Source organism: Anolis sagrei, chromosome Y (genome assembly GCF_037176765.1).
Source record: "Anolis sagrei isolate rAnoSag1 chromosome Y, rAnoSag1.mat, whole genome shotgun sequence".
Taxonomy (NCBI): Eukaryota; Metazoa; Chordata; class Lepidosauria; order Squamata; family Dactyloidae; genus Anolis; species Anolis sagrei.
In genome coordinates, this window is record NC_090035.1 from 47,279,809 (window position 1) to 47,291,388 (window position 11,580).

Here is an 11,580-nt window from a genome sequence, read left to right on the forward strand (position 1 = left end):
CGTCCTCCGACTCTCCTCTTTGGCTCTTGCTTGCTGTGGCACCGCCCCCCGATGCCTCCTGACCTGGGCCAGCATCGTCTCGATGAGGCCAGCCAGCTCAATCCATCCACCGATCGTCTCTGGGTCGTCGCGATGGAGCGCCCAGGATAAGATCTCCTTCCGCAGCCCTTCTTTAAATATCTGGACCTTTGTCACGCCAGACCACTTCGGCACCTTTTCTGCCAACAATTGGAATTCTTCTACATATTCGGACACGGATCGCTGGCCTTGGGTTATAGTCTGCAACTTTTCTCTCGCTCTGACTCTCTCAAGCGGGTCTCGGAAGTGCGCTTCCATCGCTGCTAGGAATCGTCTCGTGGATCCCAGGCATGGATCATGCCTGGCATGGAGCTAGACATACCATTCTGCCACTCCTCTCCTCAGCACTGTGCCCACTGCCCGCACTCCGCTGGCTTCTGACCTAAAGGTAAGTGCATTGTCCTCCAGATAGCCCCTCACCATGGTCAGAAAGAAATCGAGGTTCCCGGCCTCGCCTCCAAACTCTACTCTCAGTTCCTCCCTTCTCTGTTGATAGAAAGGGGGTTGCACCTCCCGGCCATCCGTTTGCGGTGACCCCCCTTGAGGTCCTGGTTGCTCGGGAGGCAATTCCCATCGCCCTATGCCGCGCCCGGCTCCGGCCTGGAAACCGGCTCCTGACAAAACACTATTCCAAATAACCATTTTTTGACCACTTGGAAAGTAGTGTCACCCGAGTGGTGTCGCTTTGGCCTGTTTATTTATACACCTGTGTTTATAATTGTTGTTGTTATTTTACTTCTTACCCATCTCTCCTCTCTGCAGGACTGTGCATTCAAAGAACTCTGTGTTTAAGATATCTCTTTTTGTTAAAACTTAGATCAAATAGAGCTCTTATAAATGTCTGGATTCCCTCAGTTTTTCTCCGTGGAAAAACAGCAAATGCATTTCATGTTTACCGGGTAAGTGTTGCAACTTCAGAGTATTTGGGTGAAAGTGAAGACTTGCATAGTTCTTCCTGGTACTTCTTGAATAAATCACAATCCTTGGTATCATTGTAGTGGCTGGAGGGAACTGGAGATTGGAAGGCAGGAGGAGGGAAAGAGTGGGGAGGGAAGTCAGCTATTGATGAGCAACTACTAAGCCAAGTAACTACCATCAGGCCATGGGTTGGGGGGGGGGAGTAGGGCATGTTGGAGGAGGGGGGAGTTCCAGTGGTCAAGGGTCCCCCATAGAAGTAATATGAGGAAGGCAGAGATATGGGAAAGGGATACCCAAACAACCAATTTGACCTAGAGAATGAGAGAGTGTATTGATAGTTTCAAAACGGTCTCCTGACATGGTAAAACCGAGGACCCAGGATGATGGTCCCTCTGGTTTAAGAATGATGCTGTTCAATGTCAGGTCTGTAAAATGAAAACTAGCTATCATCCAGGATATAATTCTGGATGGGTGTGCAGATCTGGCATGCATAACAGAGACCTGATTTGGATGAGGCGGGGTGGGGGGTGGATTATTCTCTCCCAGCTCTATCCATCAGGATACTCAGTGCAGCACCAACTGAGATCCAGAGGGTAGTGAGGTGGGGTTGCAGTGATCTATAGAAATTCCACCTCCCTGACCAGGTGCCCCATCTTGCAGTCAAGCACATTTGAATGTGTTCACCTAAGGGTAGGTGACTGGGACAGGATAGGGATTATGCTAGAATACTGACCACCCTGCTGCACTACAGTCTCCCTATCTGTGCCAGCAAGGATGATGTCAAGCTTGGTGTTGGCATCTCAATGGCTCATAGTACTGGGGAACTTTATTGTCCACTCGGAGACAATGATATTAGGATAGGCTCAGGACTTCATGGCTACCATGGCAACCATGGAGCTGTCCCAACTAGTATCTGGCCCTACCCACAGAGCTGGGCACACACAAGACTTGGTTTCCTGCCAGGGATGGGAGGAATGTAGTGATGTGGAGGAGCTAACCATCTCTCCATTGCCATTGACCTACCATCACTTAATCAGATTTAGGCTTACCGCCCTCCCCCCCCCCCCAAACTCTGCAGGGGTGGAAGACCAATTAGAATGGTTCACCCCAGGAGCTTATGGATCCGGATGGATTCCTGGTGGCTTTGGGGGAATTTCCCACCACCTCAGTAGGTGACCCTCTTGATGCTGTGGTTACTCTCTGGAATAGGGAGATGACCTCGGTTATTTGCGGATACAGGTGCTCTGATCTGCTCTGACTTGGACACCATGTTAACAGCAGTCTCTGAGGATGTAACACGAGCACCTGCTTATCCAGTTTTGATGGATTCATTTCAATTGGCACATCTCAAACATGTGGACAAGATCCTTGAAGAAGCGAGGGCAACCACATGCATCAACGCCTGCCCATTCTGGTTGGTAAAGAAGGTCAGAGGGAATTTGATAGAGTGGGTGAAGGTGGTGATTAATGCCTCCTTACAGGAAGGATAAATTCCAGCCAGCCTAAAATAAGCTGAAATAAAAGTGCTCTTGAAGAAACCATCACTAGGACCTACTTAACTGAAAAACTTTTGGTCAGTTTCCAATCTCTTTTTGGGCAAAGTCCTGGAATTTATTTATTTGGAGTGCTTTTACCCCGCCCTTCTCAACCCCCTAGGGGGGAATATGTGCTGGCCTCACAAATCCAGGTGTTCTTGAAGGAAACTGACTATCTGGATCTGGCACAGTCTGGCTTTAGGCCACGACATGAAACTGAAACAGCCTTGGTCACTTTAGTGGATGATCTGCATAGGGAACTGAACAAGGGAAGTGTGTCCCTGTTGGTTCTCCTGGATCTCTCAGTAGCCTTTGATACCGTAGACCACAGTATCCTTCTGGGATGCCTACAGTGACTCCGGTCCTTCCTGGAGGGCCGTTCCCAGAAAGTGTTGTTGGGGGACACCTGCTCAGCCCTACAGCCATTACCTTGTGGGGTTCCACAGGACACAATACTGTCCCCCATGTTGTTTCTCCCAATACCTTCAAACAAAGGATTCGCCCAGGCAGGAAGCAGCCAGGCTTTTTCAGTGCTAATCAAGGTTGCCAATTACAACATTCACACCTGCCTGAAACAGACAAGAATTCTTTCTCCCACCCCGGATATTCTACAGATATATAAACTCCACTTGCCTAGTTTCCAACACACCTCACAACTTTTGAGGAGGCCTGCCATAGATATGGGTGAAAAGTCAGGAGTGAATGCTTCTGGAACATATCCATACAGCCTGGAAAACTCACAGCAACCAGGAGATTCTGGCCGTGAAAGTCTTCGACAACACATTGAAACTCTAATTCAGAAATGTTTTAAACAAAGGAAAGATGGAGAAATACATACACACACCAATTGGGAAATATCTAGCCCTGTTCTTTAGGCAATGGCTGTTTGAAATTTTATTTGAATATAAGCTAGCATAAGGGACACAAATGACCCAGCCACCTTCAATGTTAAAAAGCCAAATGAGAATAAGGGATATCCCACTATCTTATCGATGCAGTTTATTTTGAATATGGGTATCCATTTGGTTGTTACTGTTCATTTTCTTGCGTGAAAGTAGATTAAAAGGGATTAGTTTTAGCAAGACTTTGCTAGCATGAGTCACTCATCGCTGTAATTCTCCCAGACGAAGAATTTGCCATTTGCTTTGATGATATCTTGCTGGTTATTTTCTTTTTCTTTTCCTTTAGCATTAAGGCAGGTTTTTTTTTTTTTTGAAGGAGTGGGAACATTTGGTAAACTCATGGGAAGCAAAATGTGTTGTTCAGGTTAAATGACATAAATAAAGATCAATTATCACATTAAGATGGAAAATTGAATGGGCAGAGTTGGTTACAGTGAACAATTAAGATCAGGTGTTCATTATAGCTGTGTCTGCAGTAAACCAGCATCCTCTTTGGTCTATTTGTATGTTGATTCATATTACATGGAGCTCAGATATTGATCCGGATAATTTATTACCAGTGCCATAGCTTTGTTGTACTTTCTCCAATCCCAGAAAAGTATCCCAGTCTCAGACGAATCAAAGGAGGAAGATCTATGAGACTGACATGCCATGATAATGATGTTATTATGTTCCCTAAAATGTACACCAAACATCAGACTGGCTGCTATATTTTGCACTAGCTCCAGCTTTTGAACACTTTTCAAGGGCAGCCCCACATACAACATATTGCAGTAGTCTAATCGAGAAGTTTCTAAGGCATGAATTGCTGCATCTGTTTATATTTCTACTACTTTGGGGACCCGGTGATGCCCAGGTGATTTGAAAAAGGCATTGTTTGGAGGTTATATTTTTTTTGTGTCAGGAGCAAACCAAACAGTTGTGTTGTATTTTTTTTTAAAAAAAACACACACACACACAAACTTGGCATTCTGTTTTGGGGTGTTAGATAATATCTCTGGATGCAGGGTGAAATACAACTCCCACACTGGTGGGTCATTTCCCCCCCCCCCCCCACACACACATAACACACCTTCAATATGTTCTGTTGGTCATGGAGAGCCTTTGTGCCAAGTTTGGTCCAAATCTGACATCAGCTGTATTCAGTGCTCTCTGGATAAGAGTGAATTATAACTCCCATATGCCAAGGACAATCACCCCCAAACCTCGCCTATATGCACTGTTGGGTCTGTGAGCCAAGTTTGGTCCAGACCCAAAGTTGGATAAGGATGGGAATTACAACTCCCAGATTCCCAGGGCAGTCACCCCCAAACCGCTTCCAGCATTCACACTTGGCCATGTTGTGTTTACGTGCCAAGTTTGGTCCAGATTTATCATTGGCTGGGTGCAATTCCTCATTTTCCTGTGCCATAGGTAGGTAAGGGTTAAGGGATAGGCAGTGGGTGGAGTCATACAAATTCTACATGGAGGGAGAGAGAAACACTGGGATGTGGCACTCACTATAACAGGGGTCCTCAAACTAAGGCCCTCCAAGGTAATTTACCTGATCCTCTCTCATGATCAACCTAAGTCTGAAACAATTTGAAAGCACACAACAACAGCAGCAGCAACAACAACAACAACAACAACAACATCTCATCAGCCAAAAGCAGGCCCACCCTTCCAATTGTGGCAGCAGCTAAATAGAAAAATAATTATAACTTAATGAACTTAATGAAGTCTTACCTTAAAAAGGGATTCTTAATAATGTGAAGAAGGAATTCTGGTGGTGATTCTCTGGTGGAAGGGAAAATGACAGATGGCATGGAGGACAGGAAGGCTGGAGGGCTAATCATATGTCAATATTTGAGAAAGCCAAGGTTGGGCCAGGAGCTATTTGTGGAAGGTTACAAAGGTTGGGGCCCAGAACAACTTTGATAATTATTAATCCAGGGAAGAAGCAAACATCTGAAGATATGGTATAACAGCGCCACCTCCTGTCTGGTTGAAGTAAATAGCAGACAAAAATGTAATACACCTTTTTAATGGATCAATTGAAAGAACTAATATATTGTGAAGGTATTGGGAAGGTAATTAAGGAGAATTAATAAGGGAAATGCTTGCTTTTAATATGTTAAAGATACAGAGATGAAGATGTGTGGAATCATATAATATGATGTGTGAAGAAATATATGAAGTTATGATTCATTTTAATGGTTCAATGTAAATCAATGTAAATCATCTGGAGCGAGGTCAGATGATGTAAGGGGAAAGTGGTGGAAAACATAATATGTTGCCAACAAATGTTCTTGGCCACGATTCGAGGACAAACTGATTAGATTGTGTAAATGTCAAATGATTGTACGCATGTGCGAACTGGATAATTTTGCCTATAAATAATGGGTGTTTTGGGATTAGGGCTTGGTACCTCATCAGCCAGATTGAAGCTGAGGTGCCCTTACCCGGGTAAGCATTAAATTCTGTGAACTTGCAAAGCTGTCTCTGTCTCTTCCTTCTTCCTCTTCCTCCTGGAATCTTTTGGGGACCCCGCGCTCCCTGCTTCACAATTGAATTACTAATAACTTAATATTTGTTAAAATAGTTCTTCATTTTAATTATTGTATTGGGGGTTTTTTTGCACTACAAATAAGATATGTGCAGTGTGCATAGGAATTCATTCATGTTTTTTCAAATTATAATCCAGCTCTCCGACAGTTTGGGGGACTGTAACCTGGCCCTCTGTTTAAAAAGTTTGAGGACCCCTGCACTATAACCTGCAATGACATTGGAGGGAGGGCCATTGGTGTTTCCTGCATAGTTGAGCTATAGTTATTTGTGGAAGTGGGAGGCTGTCTGTGCAAGTGGACACCCCCGCCACATATAAAGTATAGATTATGAGAAAGACAAAAAGTAAAAGAGCCATGGAATCTAATATGAATAAAGGACAGACAGAACTTGGCCCGACGCGTTGGCCCTGGCTCTGCCGGACACTTGGTCGTCCCTTTCTGTCATCCAACCGGCGCTCTGTCACCCGTCCGGCGTTCCGGCTCCGGCTCCGGCCCAACGACTAAGGACGTCCGGCCTGGCACTCGAGGGAGTTCTTCATCGCGTTGGTTCGCTGATTTGCCGCTTTCCAGCGCTCCAGCTCCTCCATCCCCCTGGGAGTAATCCGCCGCCATTGCTCGAATTTTTATCATCTCGTCGGGCAATCCATCAAATCCGGAAGACCGTGTGGGCCATCCTTGTTTTGGTTTGATTATTGCCATCTTCCGGCATCTCATTGTCTCCAATTTTGTGGTATACTAGCATTTATACTACCAGCACTTTAACCTATTACATCAGCGGACTATTACTTTATATGAGCTTTAGCACCTTAATCTCTCTTACCTTGCTATCTATTTTTGAGTGTGCTAATCATCCTTGACGGTGCTAATTACCTCTGCTTTTATTGACTATGATTGTAATCTATGTTGACCATCTTAATTGTGCTGACCGCTCCTGATGGTTGTTAATTAATCTTGACTCCATGACCAGTTGGTTACATCGTGTATTTTATTAATTGTTGTGATCTTGCACTTTATGCCATTAGCACTTTAAATTACTCTTTGTGCACTTAACCAACTACAGCACTTTAATTTGATTTGATACAGCTAGTGTTGAACCAGGCCTCCATGACGCACTTAGTTAACACCTTGGGTTAATTTAAGCCATCGCATTTATTTGTTGTTCTACTGTGTTGTGCTGAAATAAGTCTCCATCTGTATTCCAACAGCTTAACCCTGCCCTGACTGTGCTTAACAATTACTACTCATGCTACCACCTACTCCTTGGCATCTGTTAATTTGGTTGCTAATTGCATATGTGGGTCAGAAGAAATGGAATAGCACAAGGGAACTCGAATACAGCCTAACAGGACCGAAGAACACTTGGAAGGCAAAGCTATGGCAAACTGAAACTGTAACATGGCATGCAAACCGCAATGATCCTTGGTTTATTATTATAGGTATCAAATGCGTCATGGAGGAGGGAGAGGCTTCCGTTAACCGAGGAGTCCCCATAGAAGTCGTGGTGGGGAAGGGGAGATACGGGAAAAGGAGACCTTTAATTCGGCCTAGGGAACGTGGAACAACATTAGTAATCCCAAATCGGTCTCCTGATACGGTAAGTAGGTGTAACCAGGATGGCGGTCCCTCAGGATTGAAAGTGGTGCTGTTGAACGCCAGATCTGTCAATGGTAAAACAACTTTCATCCAGGACTTAATCCTGGATGAACGAGCAGATCTGGCGTGCATCACAGAGACCTGGCTGGACGAAGCGGGAGGTGTAAACTTGACCCAGCTTTGTCCACCCGGGTTCTCTGTGCAGCACCAACCGAGATCCGGAGGGCGGGGAGGCGGGGTTGCAGTAGTCTATAGAGATTCCATTTCTCTGACCAGGACCCCCATCCCGCAGTCAACAAATTTTGAATGCGTCCACCTGAGGGTGGGTGACCGGGACAGATTAGGGATTCTGCTAGTGTACCGTCCACCTCGCTGCACTACAGTCTCCCTACCTGAGCTAGCGGGGGTAGTCTCGGACCTGGCATTGGAGTCCCAACGGCTGCTTGTGCTGGGGGACTTCAATGTCCACGCCGAGGCTGCCCTAACGGGAGCGGCTCAGGACTTCATGTCTACCATGGCGACCATGGGTCTGTCCCAACAAGTATCTGGCCCCACCCACAGTGCTGGACATACATTGGACTTGGTTTTCTGTCAGGGATGGGAGGAAGGCGGCGGTGTTGAGGAGTTATCCATCTCTCCGTTGCCATGGACCGACCACCACCTGGTCAGCTTTAGACTTACTGCACCCCCTAACCTCCGCAGAGGTGGAGGACCCATTAAATTGGTCCGCCCCAGGAGGCTTATGGATCCGGAAGGATTCCTGATGGCTCTTGGGGATTTCCCCGCCACCTCGGTTGGTGATCCTGTTGATGCCCTGGTCGCTCTCTGGAATGGGGAGATGACCAGGGCAATAGACACGATCGCTCCAGAACATCCCCTCTCAAGTAGCCGAACTAAACCAGCCCCTTGGTTTACTGAGGAGCTGGCGGTGTTGAAGCGAAAGAAGAGGGAACTAGAGAGCGTGTGGCGTTCGGATCCGAGCGAGCCAAACCGAACACGGTTTGTGTCCTTTTTAGAACTTTCTTTGCGGCCACTATTGCGTCTGCAAAGAACCGTCCGGCTGAACTGTTCCGAGTTGTCAGAGGCCTATTAAAACCCACCATTCAGGATGGGTGCCCTGACTCGGCAGCTCGCTGTGAAGCTTTTGCTTGGTTCTTTACAGACAAAGTCGCTTTGATCCGCTCTGGACTGGACACCATATTAACGGCAGTCTCTGAGGATGTAACACGAGCATCTGCTTGTCCGATTTTGATGGATTCATTTCAATTGGTTCAAACCGAGGATGTGGACAAGGTGCTTGGAGGAATGAGAGCCACCACATGCATCCTAGACCCCTGCCCATCCTGGCTTCTAAAGGAGGCCAGAGGGGGATTGGCCGAGTGGGTTAAGGTGGTGGTTAATGCCTCCCTTCGGGAAGGCATTTTTCCAGCCAGCTTAAAGCAAGCTGTGATAAAACCGCTGTTGAAGAAACCATCACTGGACCCCACTCAATTGGTAAACTATCGGCCTGTTTCCAATCTTCCCTTTTTGGGCAAAGTCATGGAACGTGTGCTGGCCTCACAACTCCAGGCATTCCTGGTAGACACGGATTATCTAGACCCGGCACAGTCTGGCTTTAGGCCGGGACATGGTACCGAGACAGCCTTGGTCGCCTTAGTGGATGATCTCCGTCGGGAGCTCGACAGGGGGAGTGTGTCCCTGTTGGTGCTACTCGACCTCTCAGCGGCCTTCGATACTGTCGACCACGGTATCCTTCTGGGACGCCTCGCAGGAATGGGTCTCGGAGGTACTGCTTTGCAGTGGCTCCGGTCATTCCTCGAGGGTCGGTCTCAGAAGGTGTCACTGGGGGACTCCTGTTCTACCCCACAACCTTTGTTTTGTGGGGTTCCTCAGGGTTCAATACTGGCCCCCATGTTGTTCAACATCTACATGAAGCCGCTGGGCGAGATCATCCAGAGTTTCGGGGTGCGGTGTCATCTGTACGCAGATGATGTCCAGCTCTGTCACTCCTTCCCACCCGCTACTAAGGAGGCTGTCGAGGTCCTGAACCGGTGCTTGGCCGCTGTGACGGTCTGGATGGGGGCGAACAAATTGAAATTGAATCCAGACAAGACAGAGGTACTCCTGGTCAGTCGCAGGGCCGAACAGGGTATAGGGTTACAGCCTGTGTTAGACGGGGTCGCACTCCCCCTGAAGACACAGGTTCGCAGTTTGGGTGTGATCCTGGACTCATCGCTGAGCCTGGATCCCCAGGTTTCGGCGGTGACCAGGGGAGCATTCGCACAGTTAAGACTCGTGCGCCAACTGCGACCGTACCTTGGGAAGTCTGACTTGGCCACGGTAGTCCACGCTCTGGTTACATCCCGCCTTGACTACTGCAACGCTCTCTACGTGGGGTTGCCTTTGAAGACGGCCCGGAAGCTCCAATTAGTCCAACGGGCGACAGCCATGGTATTAACAGGAGCAGGGCGCAGGGAGCATACAACTCCTCTGCTGTACCAGCTCCACTGGCTACCGATTAGCTACCGAGCCCAATTCAAAGTGCTGGCTTTGACCTTTAAAGCCCTAAACAGTTCTGGCCCTACATACCTATCTGAACGTATCTCGGCCTATTAGCCCACCAGGACCCTAAGATCTTCGGGAGAAGCCCTTCTCTCCATCCTGCCTGCTTCACAAGTGCGGCTTGCGGGAACGAGAGATAGGGCCTTTTCTGTGGTGGCCCCCCGGCTTTGGAATGCCCTCCCTACTGAAATAAGATCAGCCACCTCGCTAATGGCATTTCGGAAAAAACTGAAAACTTGGATGTTCGAGCAAGTTTTCGGCTAATTCCGATGTGATTATGTTTTGATCATGGACTAGCAATCAAGGATAACGAATTGGATTACGACTTTAACTATGAGATGTTCCGGTCTGTATTGGTGGCCCAATACTATGTATGTATATGTATGTATTTTATATTTTATTCTATATTTTTAAAGTGAATATTGTAATTTTAAATATGTTGTAAATCGCAATGAGTCGCCGTACAGGCTGAGATATTAGCGGTATACAAGTGTACCAAATAAATAAATAAATAAATAAATAAATAAACTGGTAGTGGGATGTGAAGAAATGCAATAAGATAGCAACTGAGATCTTTTTCACATTTCCCAGGCTAAGTAGACCTTTGAGTTGATTTAGGAAAGCGCTTTCTTACTCTTAAATTCTTTAATTAAAATGGATTTTCTCCTCCTTATGTTTTTGACAGGTCTACATCCGGATAAAAGATGACGAGTGGAATGTTTACCAAAGATATACGGAATTTAGGAGCCTGCATTACAAATTGCAGGCAAAACACCACCAAGTGAGAATTTCCCACCAGAAAAAGGCCATTGGAAACAAGGTAGCTTTTAATGAAAACATTTGTGAATACTTGAAGTTGAAGATGAAAAAATGCCTTTGGAAAGTGGTATATGGTTGTATTTTTAGATGTATGAGGAGCATTCATGAAAGATTTCCCCTGATCCACTTCCTGTGGACTGAGAGCAATTAAACTAGGCACAGTTATTAGTCCTTCTCTACATAGGTACCACCTAGGGACACAGACTTCTCCCATCTTTTTAAGCAACGGTAAACACCTCGCTTGTAAAAGTTGACAGGTTGTTCCAAAAACCATGTTGTGACTTTGGAAATCAGAGTATCATCACCTGAAAAATGCTTGGTTTTAAAAAAATAACTTCATAGTTGGAAAGAGGTGGAAATTGGATGGTATGAGGTCGGGTGAATAAGGAGAATGCGGCAGAATTTCAAAGCCACAGGAGCATGCTTCCATTTGGGCAACATGTGAGTTGTGAACTGGTGCACTGTCTTGCAGAAGATGGACACCTTTGGTGAGCATGTCACATCTCTTGGTTGCAGTGGCCTCTTGCAACTTCCGCAGCAGTGAAGTATAGTATGCCCTAGTGGTCATGGTACTCTTTGCTAGGAAATCCATGAATACTGGTCCCAAAATCTATGCTGGTCCCAAAA

The 11,580-nt window shown here is 46.5% G+C and overlaps 1 pseudogene; it reads left to right on the forward strand.

Moving 5' to 3' along the window:
• The window catches only part of LOC137095617 (sorting nexin-29-like), a 177,057-nt pseudogene extending 166,109 nt beyond the window's left edge, over positions 1 to 10,948 (forward strand).
• The last annotated feature ends 632 nt before the right edge of the window (positions 10,949 to 11,580 follow it).